Genomic DNA, 14,049 nt, shown 5'->3' with positions numbered 1-14,049 from the left:
GTCACCCGGGTGAAGCGGGGGCACGGGCACCTAGCCAAAGCCCGTTAGCCATGCTCCGGGCCAGCAGCCCTAGGCCGCCATGTGCTGCCTGCTAATGGGCTGATGCTGACCGCCACGGTGTTTACGCTCTCAGAAAACAGTGGCCGAAAACGTGCCAAAAGTATCTTTGGGTTTCTCTTAGCTTTGCCTCCTTTAAGAGGTTGGCATCCCCGTGTTTTGTATTGGCTTCATAATTCATGCAACAAATATTTACTAAAGTCTACCATGTGCCAGGCACATCTGTCTCCTAGATGTACTGATTGGAGGTTTTTGAGAGACTGTCTCTATAGGCGGATTCGATTAAAGAGAAAGAACATTCAGGACACCTCTCTCTCTCTCTCTGTCTCTCATCTGGCAATGACATCTGGCATGGGATGAATAGCAGACTTTCACTATTATAAACCTGGATTCAAGCAGATGGAACGACCAAAGACTGAATTGGCTAATAATTTTATCATGCATTTTGGTAATATTTTCTCAATATTTAGACTTTATACAGAAATTTGAGCCTAATTTGACACTCATCTACAGTAGTAAAAATGGTCCATATGTGGCAAGTAAGGCTGGACAGACGTGTTTTGGTGGAAATTGTGGGTCTTGCAATAGACACAAGCACCCCTGTCCACATCGTGTCTGCAGGGGCCAGATAAGCAGTCAGGAGATGCCAGGACCTCCAGCCCCACTGTTTGCCTGGTTAACGAGCTGGCCATTCTGTTGTGCTCGTGCTGGGCCCTGGAGATGCCTGCAGTCTGGGGGGAGGAGCAGACACAGAGGTGGGCACCTGAAGTGCAGCCTGGGAGGGCTGAGGCAGGAGCCTTCCTGCTGGCACATTCCAGAGCCTGAACGCAGCAGAGACCTGCATAGACCCCTGTGACTGGGGACCTAGCTTGCAGACCGGAGAGGTGGCCGGATCGAGGGGCCTCTTGGGCTGTGCTGGTAGTTGGGCCTCCCTCCTTCCTTCCCTCCCCGCCATACTCAAAAATCTGTATGAAGCTCTTCTATATTACCTCTTCCTTCATGGCAGCTTGAGCCTGGTTGTATTTATAGGGACTTTCCCTCTTTGTCGTGAGGAACCAGCTCATGTGTAACAACTGTGCAGTTTCTAGGGTTGGGAGAGTCACCTGCACAGGTGGCATATGGCCTGAGAGCCAGGCACATGTGACATGTGACCGACGTTGATGCTGCTGGGATGAACACACCCTTGCTTTCCGCTGCCTGGCAGTGTCCTTTCCACCTTCCTAGCTGCCAGCTACCGCGATCAGGTGGTCTTTGCTGAACTTGGGAAACCTTAATATACCCAACTTTGTTGGTAGCAGGTAATAGCCTTCCACACGTACTCCAGGAAGTGCCTATGTTTGGCTTTAGGACGGGACCAAGGATGCTGCACTGCGGGGCCTGAGCCTGGGGTCAGAAGGCCCAGCTCTCTGCCGCTTCCAACGTCCCTGTGGGGAGGCTGTGGCCTGAGGGGCCCGTGTCCTCATCTGTTCAGCCAAGGGGAGAACACCTGTTCCAGTTTGCTGCTAGGGTTAGTTCCAATAATCCTCTTTGCCCTTTTGATCACCTGCCAGGTATCAACCAGAATATTCGTGTTTTTCTTATCCCAAACTTGCTAAATAGATACACTTGGTTTTGAAAAATTACGTACATTTTGGAAGTTAAATAACTCACCTGAGGTAACATCCAGGATCCTAAAACTTGTGTTCTTTTCATACTGACTACTTGGAGTGAGTCCCACGGCCCAGGTGTAATCCTAGCTCCTGACCCTAGTAGGTGTCTGTAACGTGAGCCCCCGTTGCTGCTGTGAGAACCCGTGCTGCCCCTGTGACCTGGCCTCAGGGGAGGCTCGTCCCGCACAGAGGCAGTGGGTCAGCCTCCCCCGTGTCTTCTCTTCCACCTCCGATTGGACCTGCCACAAACGGTCCAGGATTGTAGTTCTAAGAACCCCTCAAAGTAGCTGGTTCTGAGGTGGTTGGAGATGGACCATGTCTGCTTCCACTTTCCATTTGTCATTTAGGAGAGGAGACCCCACCAGTGTTTGATCAAGTCTCCCTCGTCCCTGATGGCTGAGCTCACACGTCCTGTCGCACAAGGAGCCCGTTCTGTGGCTGACCTCTGCCTCTCCCTTCTGGCCCGGCCGGAGCTGCCCCTTCCCTTGGACTCCTGCAGCACTCCATGCCTCGCCCTGGTTTGTTACAGCCCTTACCAACTCCAGGAAAGCTCATTTCTTTCCCAAGTTCACTGTCCACTTCCAGGCTACACTGTTCTTGAAGCCATGCTGTGTCCTACTCCTTTCGCAGCTACTTATGGATGACCTCCTGTGTGCTGGGCTTGTGCTAGGCACCGGGGACCTCCGAGGTGAGCAAAATCAGGTGTGGACCCTGCCCTGATAGAACGTGTTCTTTTCCTGGTACCAGTGCCCTGTGGAATCTCCAGCGTGTAGGTATTAAAGCCATTTGGTGAATGCATAGCTTCCATCTCCTCGATGGAGCAGACTGAAACGTTAACAGCTTACGTGCCCTATGCTGAGTGCTCTGGTGAATATGTGAAAGGAGCCTTAATGAACAAGATTAGTCTTATTGGAAGCCTGGCTCCTTTTCCAGAGGGCAGCCATGCACAGACGATCTGTGGTGGAAACAGATGAAGGATAAGCGTGGAACAAGCTCAGTGTCATCTCACGTTCTCATTTTCATTGTTTTTGTTGCAAATCTCCCTCCAAAGAGCATTTCAGGGGTTGGTGAGATACTTGCTGACATATCAGAATCCAACCCCGTATAGGTTTCATGGCAAGAGCTGGGTGCACAGTTCAGCTGATCCCCATAAAGGCGAACGACCCAGACCATCTGGGCAGCGTCTCCGCCAGGTGGTCTGATAAGCACGTGTCTCCTCTGTTCTGCCTGGAGACCATTTGTAACCATCTGGCTGCTTTGAGGGCCGGGTAGAGGCTCCAGGAGCCCAACTGCAGCCCGGGTTTTAGATACCTACAGACTGACATCCCAGAGCGGGCGATGGAATATCTTTGCAGCATGCAGAGGTCATTTAAATGCAAGTGATTGGACAGTGGAAGGACATGGAGCAGGGTAGCTGTTCTGAGTGCAGGGCTATGCGTCCGGGAGCAAGCTGTGTATTGCTGAGCGGTGTCTGTGTTTGGCCTTGCAAACACCAGTCATCCTCTGTGAACCCAAGAAGCTCCACGGCTATGACATTTGTCACTGGTTTTTGCTGGAGTTTCACAATCACAAGCCTACGACACTATAGGCACAATGTCCTCAGTTTGGTCTGTCCTGACTGGGACAGCTGGCCCGGGACACTGCTATACCTCGCTTCTCAGTTTTCTAGATTGCTTTCTTCCCAGGGAGGAGAATGTGCCTTCAGCCGACCCCTCCTCTCTCTCAAAGCAGGGGCAGAGATTAAGCTGTGTGTGTGTAGTGGATTGCCTCAGCTCACCCTTGATCCTTCCTAACTGGCTTGTGGTTTATTCTCAGGGATGCTGCTTAATGGAGCCATGCCTTCCTGTCCCCTGGAAAAACAAACTCTTAAAACAAGATCCCTTTAAAACACAGTACACTATGTTTTTCTAGTAGTCATGTTAGGAGAAACGGTTTAATTTAAATGAATTTAATACAAACAGCTCCTGTCATCAGTACAGCTGATTTCTTGATCATCTTAAGTGAAATGCAGAGTTGCATTTTGTGTCTGCCTTTAGGGAGTTTAGCTTCTAGAGCTGTTGGTAATCACTTGGCTCGGAGGCCTTTCATCTCACAGTGGAGCAACATTGCCAGCCAAAGAGAAGTGTGGTACCTGACCACCGATGCCGTGCAGTTGCCCTGGCTCTTTGGCCTGTGGTGCACGGAGGGAGTAAGGTAAGAAGGACAGAGATTTGGTTGCTGTCTCCCCCAGGTCCAGCCATAGTAGCCATGCACATCTTAAAACTACTTTGAAAGGAATCAGGGTTTGGCATCCAGCATAGATTGCAGGCTTGGCTCCTGAGAGGGGGGAAGGGCTTCCCTAGCATGCAAAGCACTGTTTCAGATCTGTGCGTGAGAGTGTGTAGTGTCTGCGTGTGTATGCACTGTGGGGTGTGTGTGTGATGTGGGGGGTGGGGGGATTGTGCGGTGTGTGCATGTGGCGTGGTGTGCGTATGAGCATCACACAAATGGATATGCGCAGTCTGTGTGCTTGGGCACGCGTTCAGCGGGTATACCTCCTGTGTGCTTTTGATGTGACAATGACTGTGCGTGTGCATATCCACATAAGAGATTCAGGAGATTACCGCTAACGCCCATCTAGCAACTACTAAGCGCCAGGTACTGTTCTGAGTGATTTATGTGGATTGGTTCACTTAATTTTCACAAAAAACCCCTAGGAAGTAGTTTTATGCACATTCCGCAAATGAGGAAACTGAGACCCAGTGAGATTCTCTGACCTGTCTCAGGTCACCAGCCAGTGAGTGGCAGAGCTGAGATTGGCACCCAGCCGTCTGGCTTAGGAGTTGGTGCACGTGGCTCTGTGCTGGGGACAGCAGAGGAGCATCTGGTCTCTGCCAAGGCCTCTGTGTTACCCCCATTTCCCAGAGAAAGCTGAATGAGGTTGCAGCATTCCTCGGGCACTCTGCTGGTTGGGGCTGCCCCCTCCCCCCGCAGGATGTTCCCCGTTTCTCCTGCTCCTCCCTCAGCCCAACAGGATGTGCAGAGGTGAGCTGTTGCAGACTGTCCCTTGGCAGCTCACTGTGCTGTGTGGCATTTTCTGTCCAGTTGGGTCTCTGACCCCAGGGAGCTGAGCCGAGATGCAGGCACCCCTCCCGAGATGAGAGCAGCCCACATCAGCATTCTCAAAGTTCACGGCACAGATCAGAAAACACAGTCACGGGAAAGAGGCTCATTAATCACTTAAAGCAGTCTTTCCATTAGTATAATTTCTATTTATGACAATCTGCTAATTTATTGGAGCTGAAGTGGGGCTGGGTTAAGTCCCTGCACCTGTATTTCCTCCATATCTGGTACGTGGCGTGCAAACAGCCCATTTCCTGGGGGGGACTCCCGAGGTGCAGCCCCGCCCCCTTGGAGACACTCGCCTAGCGGCCAGCCGAGAAGCCACTGTCTGCTGCTCTCGTGTGATAGCTTTCCAGCTCTCTCAGTTGCTGTGGATAATGACCAAGGGTTCAAATTATGGTGCTGCTTTCTCCTGTGAGCGGTGAGGCTGACGGAACCCAGGCCTGTGGGCTCAGAGGAGAGGCTGGTTACCCCCTGGGCTACAGGTTCGCCCAGGGAAGAGTTGTTTGAGCGATTGTTTTCTTTTTCTTAAAATATAAGACGAGTTCGTGGTAAACTTCAGTCATGTGAATAAAGACAAGGTCTCACAAACAGCTCCGTGTCTTCAAATTGCAATATGTTACCAAATATTTCACTGCTGATGGTCTAGTGGAAGATGAGCAGGAGGGTATTTTATTAGCTTTCTGCATTTTTCCATGCACCTAGCTGTTTTTCAAAGATTTGGAAGCAAACATTCATGGTTCCCAAGATGCATAGAATATTAACTGAGTGTACATGAGAATGTTGTAAATAAAAAGGCTGTGCACAAATAGTAAGTTTAATTAGTAATGATGAATAATATATAGCTCTTGCATAAAAGACGGGGCTCCTTAAAAGTAGGAAGGCTCTCCTCTTTATTGGCCTTCCATCCCTAGTAGCTAGTACAATACACATAGTAGGTGTTCACAGATACTCGGTATGAGTCAAGATCACACACTGGGTTGGGGATGCACACAGGGAAAGATGCCTGTGGCCAGTGCAGGATAGACACGTGCAAGGTGCAGCCATCACAGCCAGGGGAGCAGGAAGGGGGGGCACCCCTTTTCCACAGGCACACAGGTAAGAAGGGGGAGTGTGAGGTTCACATTCGGTTCTTCGACTCCCAAGTGCACTGCTTAGAAGTCTCATTGACCTGACATTGTTTTAAGGGCTGTGGGTCCTTATGAGATGATCTGTAGGTAACTAACACATAATACATGCTCAGGAAAGAGCAGCACCTGCCCTGAGCCAGGCACAGTGGTTGTGACCAGGGACTTCACTTATTCTCCTGGGGCTAACACCCATAAACAATGCACTGAATTCAGCTAAATAGTTGGGAAGGCATGGCTGCTCTTTGTCCTTGCCGCTTTGGAGAGGGGAGAGCAGAAAAAGTTCACACTGAGCAAGGGCCAGTCTTGGACCCCAGGCCTCATGGCTCACCACCTCCAAGGATTTGTGACCAGTAGGAGGAGTGAGTGAAAGAGAGTGACTCCAGGTAACTCAGCTGTGTCTCTGAGGTAGGAGTGGCAAGCATGGAGGCCCCATAAAGAGAATTTGTTATTCCTTTCTGGGGAGTTAGATGCTGCCTAGGGGAGGCCCCAGAGGTAGAATGAGAGTTGTGCTAACCTGAGCTGGGAGCTTGTATTCTCTTTTGGTTTAGGCACATGGGTTCATCATTGCATGTGTTGTGGACCAGGAGACCTGCAAAACCTGAGTGCACACCAATAGGAGTTCCACAGCCCTATTGCAGAGTTACCGTCCCTCTCCTCATGAGGGACAGGAGCAGAATCTCGGGACAGTGACCTACTGACTGCTTGGAGATGCGATTGCTGTGTCTCTGGTGACTAGAAAGGGTTGTAAAGGGAGAGAGCTTTTTCAGCACCACGGAGAGTTCCCACCAGGTTTTCCCATGGGGCTGCAGGGGGGGGGAGGGGGGCTGGTGAAGCTCCAAGCTGGGTGCCCAGCGGGTCCCCCCTGGGCCTGCAGGGAGGGGACTGGTGCAGCTTCAAGCTGGGTGCCCAGCAGGTCCCCCCTTGGACTGCAGGGAGGGGACTGGTGCAGCTCCAAGCTGGGTGCCCAGCGGGTCCCCCCTGGGACTGCAGGGAGGGCTGGTGCAGCTCCAAGCTGGGTGCCCAGCAGGTCCTCCCCCTGGGGCTGCAGGGAGGGGGCTGGTGCAGCTCCAAGCTGGGTGCCCAGCGGGTCCCCCCTGGAGCTGCAGGGAGGGGGCTGGTGCAGCTCCAAGCTGGGTGCCAGGCTGACCCCACCACCACCTACCTGCAGCTTCGAGGCCGTGGCTTGACCCGGGCCCTGTGCACAGAAAAATCCTTGCCTGTCAGGTGGAGGTCATGGGTCCATGCCCAGGTGTCCTATGAAGAATTGATACGTTTACAGCAAACTGTCAGAAAGTTGGTCCAGAACATGGGCTTCAGGGTCATGGATGTGTCAGCTTGCTTATTTTCACCATGCGCCCAAGTTAAAAAAAAAAAAAAATTGAATAGAAATCACAGTCCCTACCTTATACCCATCAGGTTCTAAAGTCTTAATTTAAACATAATATTAAATTGAAAAGATATATATTATACACTTACTAAAGAGCCTCTCTGGGAAGCCCTTTGGAAATGTTCTAATAGAAGCAATGATGGGGATTATAGCCTCCATTATCATTTATCAATCTCTTGCCCCAAATGCCAAGGTCTGTGTATTTAAGAAATAGTAGCCGCTGCCACCTCCGCCTTCATTATGGGATGTTGCAGTCTTGCCTGTAATAACGAGAGATGAAGGCAGCTGCCTAACCGACTGGTCAGCCGGCTTTGCATTTGTGTGTTTCGGCTCAGACACCAGACTGTTTTTTGGTGGCTTATGGGGCTGAAAGGGAAGGGGTGTGCATGCAGGTAATTAGCTTTATTAGCTCAGCTGTATAATTTTATGGCTCACGTCCGAAAGCAAATTAATACAGAAATATGCTTTTGGAATGGTTTCCAAAGCCCCAGTGCCATTTGGCAACTTTGTAATTACTCACACACTAACTTGCTCCTCTAATCATTTCAAAGCTCCTCATCCTGGCCACCTTCATTAGGCACTATTTCTATTTTGCAAGCACTGTGGTGCGATCTGCCTCAAATATCTGGTGTGGGGTTTTTTTTGTTTGTTTTTGTTTTTGTTTTTGTTTTGTGAGAGGGAGTAATATGCCATGTTCTGAGGTCTTAATTTTACACCCCTGGAGAGAATCAGGAAAAGAAAAAACATGAAGATGTGCATGTTAAACCCAAATCCACCAGCCACCTGCATGTCGAGCTCCTCTGCCTTCTGAGTGGGATGAGGCGCATTGACTTTTATCAGCCTCAACCTAGGAGCTCTGTGCGCCCGTACCGTTTCAGGTCTACAGCTGCTCCCAGCGTGGTTTCATAATGTTAGCAGCAGAACTGTATTGTTTACTTTTTTCTAAAGTTTTTATTTGAAATATGTAAAATATGCACATGGTTCAAAATTTAAAAAAACGAGTTTTCCCCTCTTGCCCATCCTCCCCAAATGCCCATTTTTCTTCTTCATTCCTTCTACATATTTCAGAATTTCTCTCTGAAACTAAGTGAACAGATAGACTTTTGTTTGTTTTTACACAAAAGTATATGCTGTTTTGCATCTTGTTTTTTTTTTTTTCCACCAAACTGTACGCCTTAGAAAACTGCATATTCATAGCGAACTTTCTCCAGTAGCAGAGTGTGAATCTTATGCCTTTATTCCCATAGCTTTGCCATCAGGGGGTTTCAAACTTTCAGACTTTTGCCAATCTGGTAGCGATATTCTTGAGCACATCATCTTTCCTTTCTGGAGCTGCCATGCCGTGGGGAAGCACTAGCATGCCGGAGTTGGAAGGAGCTCCAGAGGAGTCCCTGCACTGTCCTCCCAGCTTCTGGCTCCTCATCTGCATGGTGCCAACTGCAGCTTCCTGCTGGTTGAAGGGAACATGTAAAGTGCTCACCACAGAGCCCGTCCCAACAGGAGTGTCCCCGACATTCATACCCTTCTGTGTCCCCCTCTCCAGGACTCGGTTGTAGGTCTTTAAGTCTGAGACTTAGAATTCCTCTGGGAGCATTTCCTATATTGGGACTTGGTCACCACTCTGAGAGTGAATTTCTGTGAGTCATGGCCCATTAGATTCTAGATGAAACCCAAACCAAAAAAAAAAAAAAAAAGCAAAGCTGGCTCCTTTTGCTGGCACTGCACATGCAATCCCACTTCCTCTCCATCTCTTTGATTATAGTGAATCACAGAGTGCTTTGCAGGGACCTGGTCATGAGCTAAGGAGGAGGGCTTGATGTCTTCCTTATGAAAGAGAAAGTAGCTCTTCACATGGTAGCCACAGAGAGAAGGGAAATGTAACTGCTTTTCTCCACTGCCCAGCTGGGCTCTGATCCTTCATCAGACTCTGCAGGGGGTGAGATGGATGGCGCTGGGGCCACGGTAGCAGGGAGATGCTGACCTGAGTGGGTGGCAGACTGGGGGCTTGGGACCGATTCAGTGCGAGTGATGGCTCCCAGGAAGGACACACTCCTCATGATCACCAAGTAACCTGCACAATGGTCTGTGCTCTCATTGGGGGCTGACATTGGCCCATTCCTGGGTCACTCCCCTTGGGAGGGAGATGACCCCTTACCCTGCCCCCACCATGGATCTTGTTGGTTTAGGGACTGGAAAAGTGGAGTCCCAGCATGGGACTGATAGATGGCTTCCCCTTTTAGAGACCCACCCCAAGTGAGAGGCCATTGCCTAAAATTTCTAAGTACCCCTGGAAAAGATGCCTCCTTGTGTTTGCCCCTGAGGGTGTCTTGGTGGGGGGTGCTACTACGGCTGGTCGAGTAACGACGATGGAATCAAACCAGCCCTGTGGTGGCTGTGGTCAGGCTTGCAGTGCTGAGTGGTGGCCACAGAGGAGTCCACAGAACTGGGCCAGTGTTGCCTGGGAGTGTGTTTGCGTCCAGCCTGAGCCTCCTGGGCAGGGAGGTGGGCTCATTTTAGCCAAGAAACCCAGCCATACTCCGTGTCAGTACCTGTGCTGCTGGGTAATGGGCCAGGCCTCATGGCCATCTGTCACTCACAGCAAGGACATTGCCCACCTTCCTGAGCTCTCTGTCCTCACACGTGTGGCTGGCTCTGTGCCGAGGGCTCCACCAGTCACCCTGTGGTGATGCCAGCGCAATCCCATCGGAGGGTCCTACTTTCCTTGCTCTAGCAGTGAGTGTTGTGGGCAGCCCGTACCAGTGAAGTCCGTCTCCGATGAAAACCACCCATTTCCACATGCGTGAAGTCATGTAACTGTGCACACATGCTTTCACTCAACATTTATCAAGTTATCACTGAGGCCCAGGCAGCGTGCAAGACACTGGCACTGGAAAGATGAAAAAGACACTCATAATGCAGCCAGGAAGATAGATATTGAGGCATTGATCATTGATCGCTGTAATCCTTGCAGTATAGCCATGAAGAGCCTTGTCGAGATACCATGTGAGTGTGTGTGTATGTGGGGGGTACTCCACTTAGGGGCTTTGCACTTGGTCCAAAAGTAGGAGTCAGCAGGTGGAAGAGGAGGGAAGAAGAAATATGGAGCCTGGGAAGGGGAGAGCAGCCTTGTGATTATGTCCCATGGATCTCTCTGTGAGGGGTCTGGGTCAAGGCACTTAGGAACCCGTGGGTGGTGGAGGTGTCCTGCCTCCTGTCTCCCACCACAGGGCACTAGGTGTGCACGAGGTGGTGAGGACACAGATCAGAGGTGTGTGGTCCTCATGGATGGGTAATGTGGGCTTCCCACGTTCAATAGGAGAGGGACCTCGATGGGGCTGGAGGAGCACAGACGGGGAGAGCAGGTCACCGACTCCTCCGGACCACAGGTTCTTTGAGGGCAACACCTGGGCCTATTTCTCCGCAACTCTACAGAGCCTGTGGAGTGGATACGTCTGCAGAGCCTCACCACCCTATCTTTGTCCTCAGCCATCTAGCAGAGGGCTGGTAATGACTCGGTGTATGGAGGAGGCACCAGCATAGAGCCCTCCTGCTGGTGGATACCTGGGTCTCGGGGCTTGTGGAGAGCCTGTGCCACAGCCCGTATTACAGTGGAGGGAGGCCCCCCCCCCCCACCCACCGCGGTGCGCGCCTGCAGTGGAGGAGGGCTTCCACAGTGGTTCACAGCTCCGTTGCATGAATGGGAGAGTGACTTTGGAGCAGATGTGGCCTGTGCAGCCTTTAGGAAGTCCTGGAATGGAGCATTTTTGGAACACACTGTTCTGTTTGCCAGTAATTAAATAGAACGTGGGTGTCTGTGCGTGGGTTGCGACATGATTTCTGGCAGCGTGGTGTGAGCTAACACCAGGAGGCACGCAGTTACCCCAATGCAGACAGATCCAGACCCTCACCTGTGCTATGTCTCCTGTGTGTCCGCTCTTGGTGTTGCTTTCCTGCAGATCTCTGCCCCGTGGATTCTCGCAGGGAAAGCATCCGGGGAGAGACAGCACTGTCTCCTTCAGCTCTGTTTTGGGGAGAGGCAGCTGGAATGTTAGGACTGTCTCGGTTGCTTTTTTAGAAGCTGGCAGAGCTTTCCTTTGGGTGCCTGGTTTCTCCCCGTGAGAGCTCTGGCCTGAGGGGTAATTTCTTTCGGTGTTCCTTTGGCAATGCCAAGAGGGTCCAAAGCCAGCCAGGGTTTTGTGGGGTGAGTCCTGGGGGGAGTGGGACACCACATGTGCATTTGTGATTATATACATGTGCGCCACTCCCACTGGTGCGTGTACGGGCCCATACACAGAACTTGACCTTTTGGATCTTAACGTTGTTGCCTGCTGTCTAACTTAGAGGCTTTTAGCGGTGAGTGAGAACGTAGACTCTGGAGTCAGACTGTCTGGGCACTAATCGTGGCTGTGTGGCCTTGAGCAAGTGGCCTAACCTCTCTGTGCCTCCATTGCTTTCTCTGCACAATTGGCAGAGTACTTAGTGTATGATGGGATTTGGGTCGCTTAGATAATGTCAGGTGCTCAGGCCAGGCTTCCCCCAGAAAGTGAGCTTGGCTATTAGGGTCTGTGCACGCTCACACCCATGCAAACCCATAGGGTTAGGATGGGGTCTGAATGTTTGGCCCAAAAGCCCAGCAGAGTGCTCCCCTTTCTCCAAGAAAGCTCTGCACCTTCCCCTGGTGAGATTGTCTTCCTGTCCCGTTCCTTACCTTAAGAAGTAATTTAATACAGCGTGTCATATGTTAAAATTAGAATATTCAGATCTGTGGATTGCAAGGAGGAAAAAACCATTCAGTCGTTATCCATGGAAATTAAACACTGTACGGTGTCGTGTTCATAAACACGGAGACTTTCCCAGCCAATAAATTCTTAATACTAAGCAATTCCTCTTGAGGAAATTAAATTTCTGAGAATTGAGAGTGGGCTGCCATTTACATTGGAGTGTGGCGGTCTGCACAGGTCATGTTACCTGGGCGCTGGAGTTGAAAAGCCCGTTCTCTTTGGCTGCGTGCAAGCAGGCGGTCCAACCAGCAGGCTGACCCCCTCTTCCTCCTGGGGAGCCTGGAGCCAGTCACAGACATTCCCCACGCGGACCTAAATGCCCGGATCTGGGGACAACAAGCTTCTAGGAGTTCAGGGTCCTTAACGGAGACAAGCTCTCCCCATTGCAGGGGGAACAGGCCCGGTTGGCTTTGGGCCACTCCCCGTGCTGAGCCAGGTGCCCAGAGCCTGAGGCAGGCTCGGAGGAGGAAGCTGGAGGGGGGAGGCGGCAGGAGGCTGTGGGCAGAGAGGGTCCCCCGTCCTGGAGCTTGGCTCGGCCATAGTTAGCCTCCATGTGAGGCACGGGCCAGGCCCCGTGTCAGCCTTGCTGTCTGTGTCAGCCCCCTGGGCTCCCAGCCGCAGGGGTGGGAGTGCCGAGTGTGGGGTCCCCAGGCCTGCGTGCCCGCCCAGGCCCGTCCGTGACGTACCTGTAGGGAGTAACTGCCCCCAGTCCTGACACGGTCACCCTTGAGGTCCCGCACATCCCTGATGCTGGGTTCCTACTGAGCAGGTTCCTCATGAGGAGTGTCAGACGTGGCTTGTCAAAGGTGACAGAGCTGAGCGTTGCTGTTCCCCTGCGGGGCCTCGGCTGCCATCGGGGGATGGAAACCAGCAGGACCCGCTGCTGCTGGCCTGCGCACCCCACCCCCTGTGCCGAGAAGTGGGTGCCCCTCCCCTCCATGCGGCCTGCAGAGGGGAAGGATACGGAGCTGTGGTGACGCACCTGGTGGGCAGGGAATCTGTGGGGTTGGCAGGAAAGATGCCTCCTTTCAGGGGGTAGGGCCAGTGGGGCCTTCGGTCGGGTGTGGGCACCACAGTTCACTTGTTCCGTGGACTCGGTCTGCCCTTCTGGTGAGTGGAAACAGCTGCCCCTGCTGTCGGAACATGGGAGGTGGGGGCCCTGACACATCACCGCGCTGGTCAGAGGACGGGGAGGCGGGGGCCCTGACAGGCCACTGCGCTGGTGGGAGCCCGTTGCTGTGCAGCCAGCCCTGCTCTCTGGTTCGCCGGATGCTCAAGGACCGTGTGGCGCTCCGCGGTGCCCCCCGCGCCCCCAGCCTCGGCCCTGGGCTCCTCTGCCTGCAGGGCCTCGTCCCCGCAGCTGTCCTCCCTCCGTTCCCGCTGTCGAGAAGCTTACATCTTCTCAAGTTCAGGCTCACGTCTGGTTTCAGCGCCCTCCCCGAGTCTCCATCCCCGTCTGGGACGGACATGCCTGTGTTTGTTGAATGCGATCAACTTGCTGAAGGCAGAAAAAAGCGGGTTTTCTCCTCATTTCCCTAATCAGGGAAGAATGTCAGGGACTAAATTCTTCCCTTTTGATTACAACTTAGATTCTGTGGCTTTAGTTGACGTAGGAAAAGGGAAAGAGGCTTGCAGATCTATTTCTGAGAGCCACGTTGACTGTTTAATATTAGTGCCCAGGACACATCTGTTTTCAGCATTTCTAAACCTAATTTCCTTATCCGCTCAGACGTGCCGAGAGACTGTGACTTCCTCCATTGTGAACTCGCCTAAATGAGCCCATTCGTCACAATATGTGTAATTACATCAAGATGTATAACACGACAGACACGAAACCAGCATGCAGCCGACGCGCGTCCAGAAACGCACTCGGTTACATTGAACGATGAGCCGTCCGCCGGCTTTATTAAGGAGACACAACCTTCCACTTCCTGTATCCCCCC

At 52.1% G+C, this 14,049-nt stretch overlaps 1 protein-coding gene across 7 annotated transcripts in view; it reads left to right on the top strand.

Moving 5' to 3' along the window:
• TRAPPC9 (trafficking protein particle complex subunit 9) overlaps positions 1-14,049 on the top strand; it is a 547,275-nt gene that overhangs the window by 424,822 nt on the left and 108,404 nt on the right. The gene's annotated exons all lie outside the window — the stretch shown is intronic.

This window comes from Canis aureus, chromosome 14 (genome assembly GCF_053574225.1).
Source record: "Canis aureus isolate CA01 chromosome 14, VMU_Caureus_v.1.0, whole genome shotgun sequence".
In the NCBI taxonomy this organism is placed as follows: domain Eukaryota; kingdom Metazoa; phylum Chordata; class Mammalia; order Carnivora; family Canidae; genus Canis; species Canis aureus.
The sequence above is the reverse complement of the archived record's forward strand: the minus strand, read 5'-3'. Positions and strand labels throughout refer to the sequence as shown.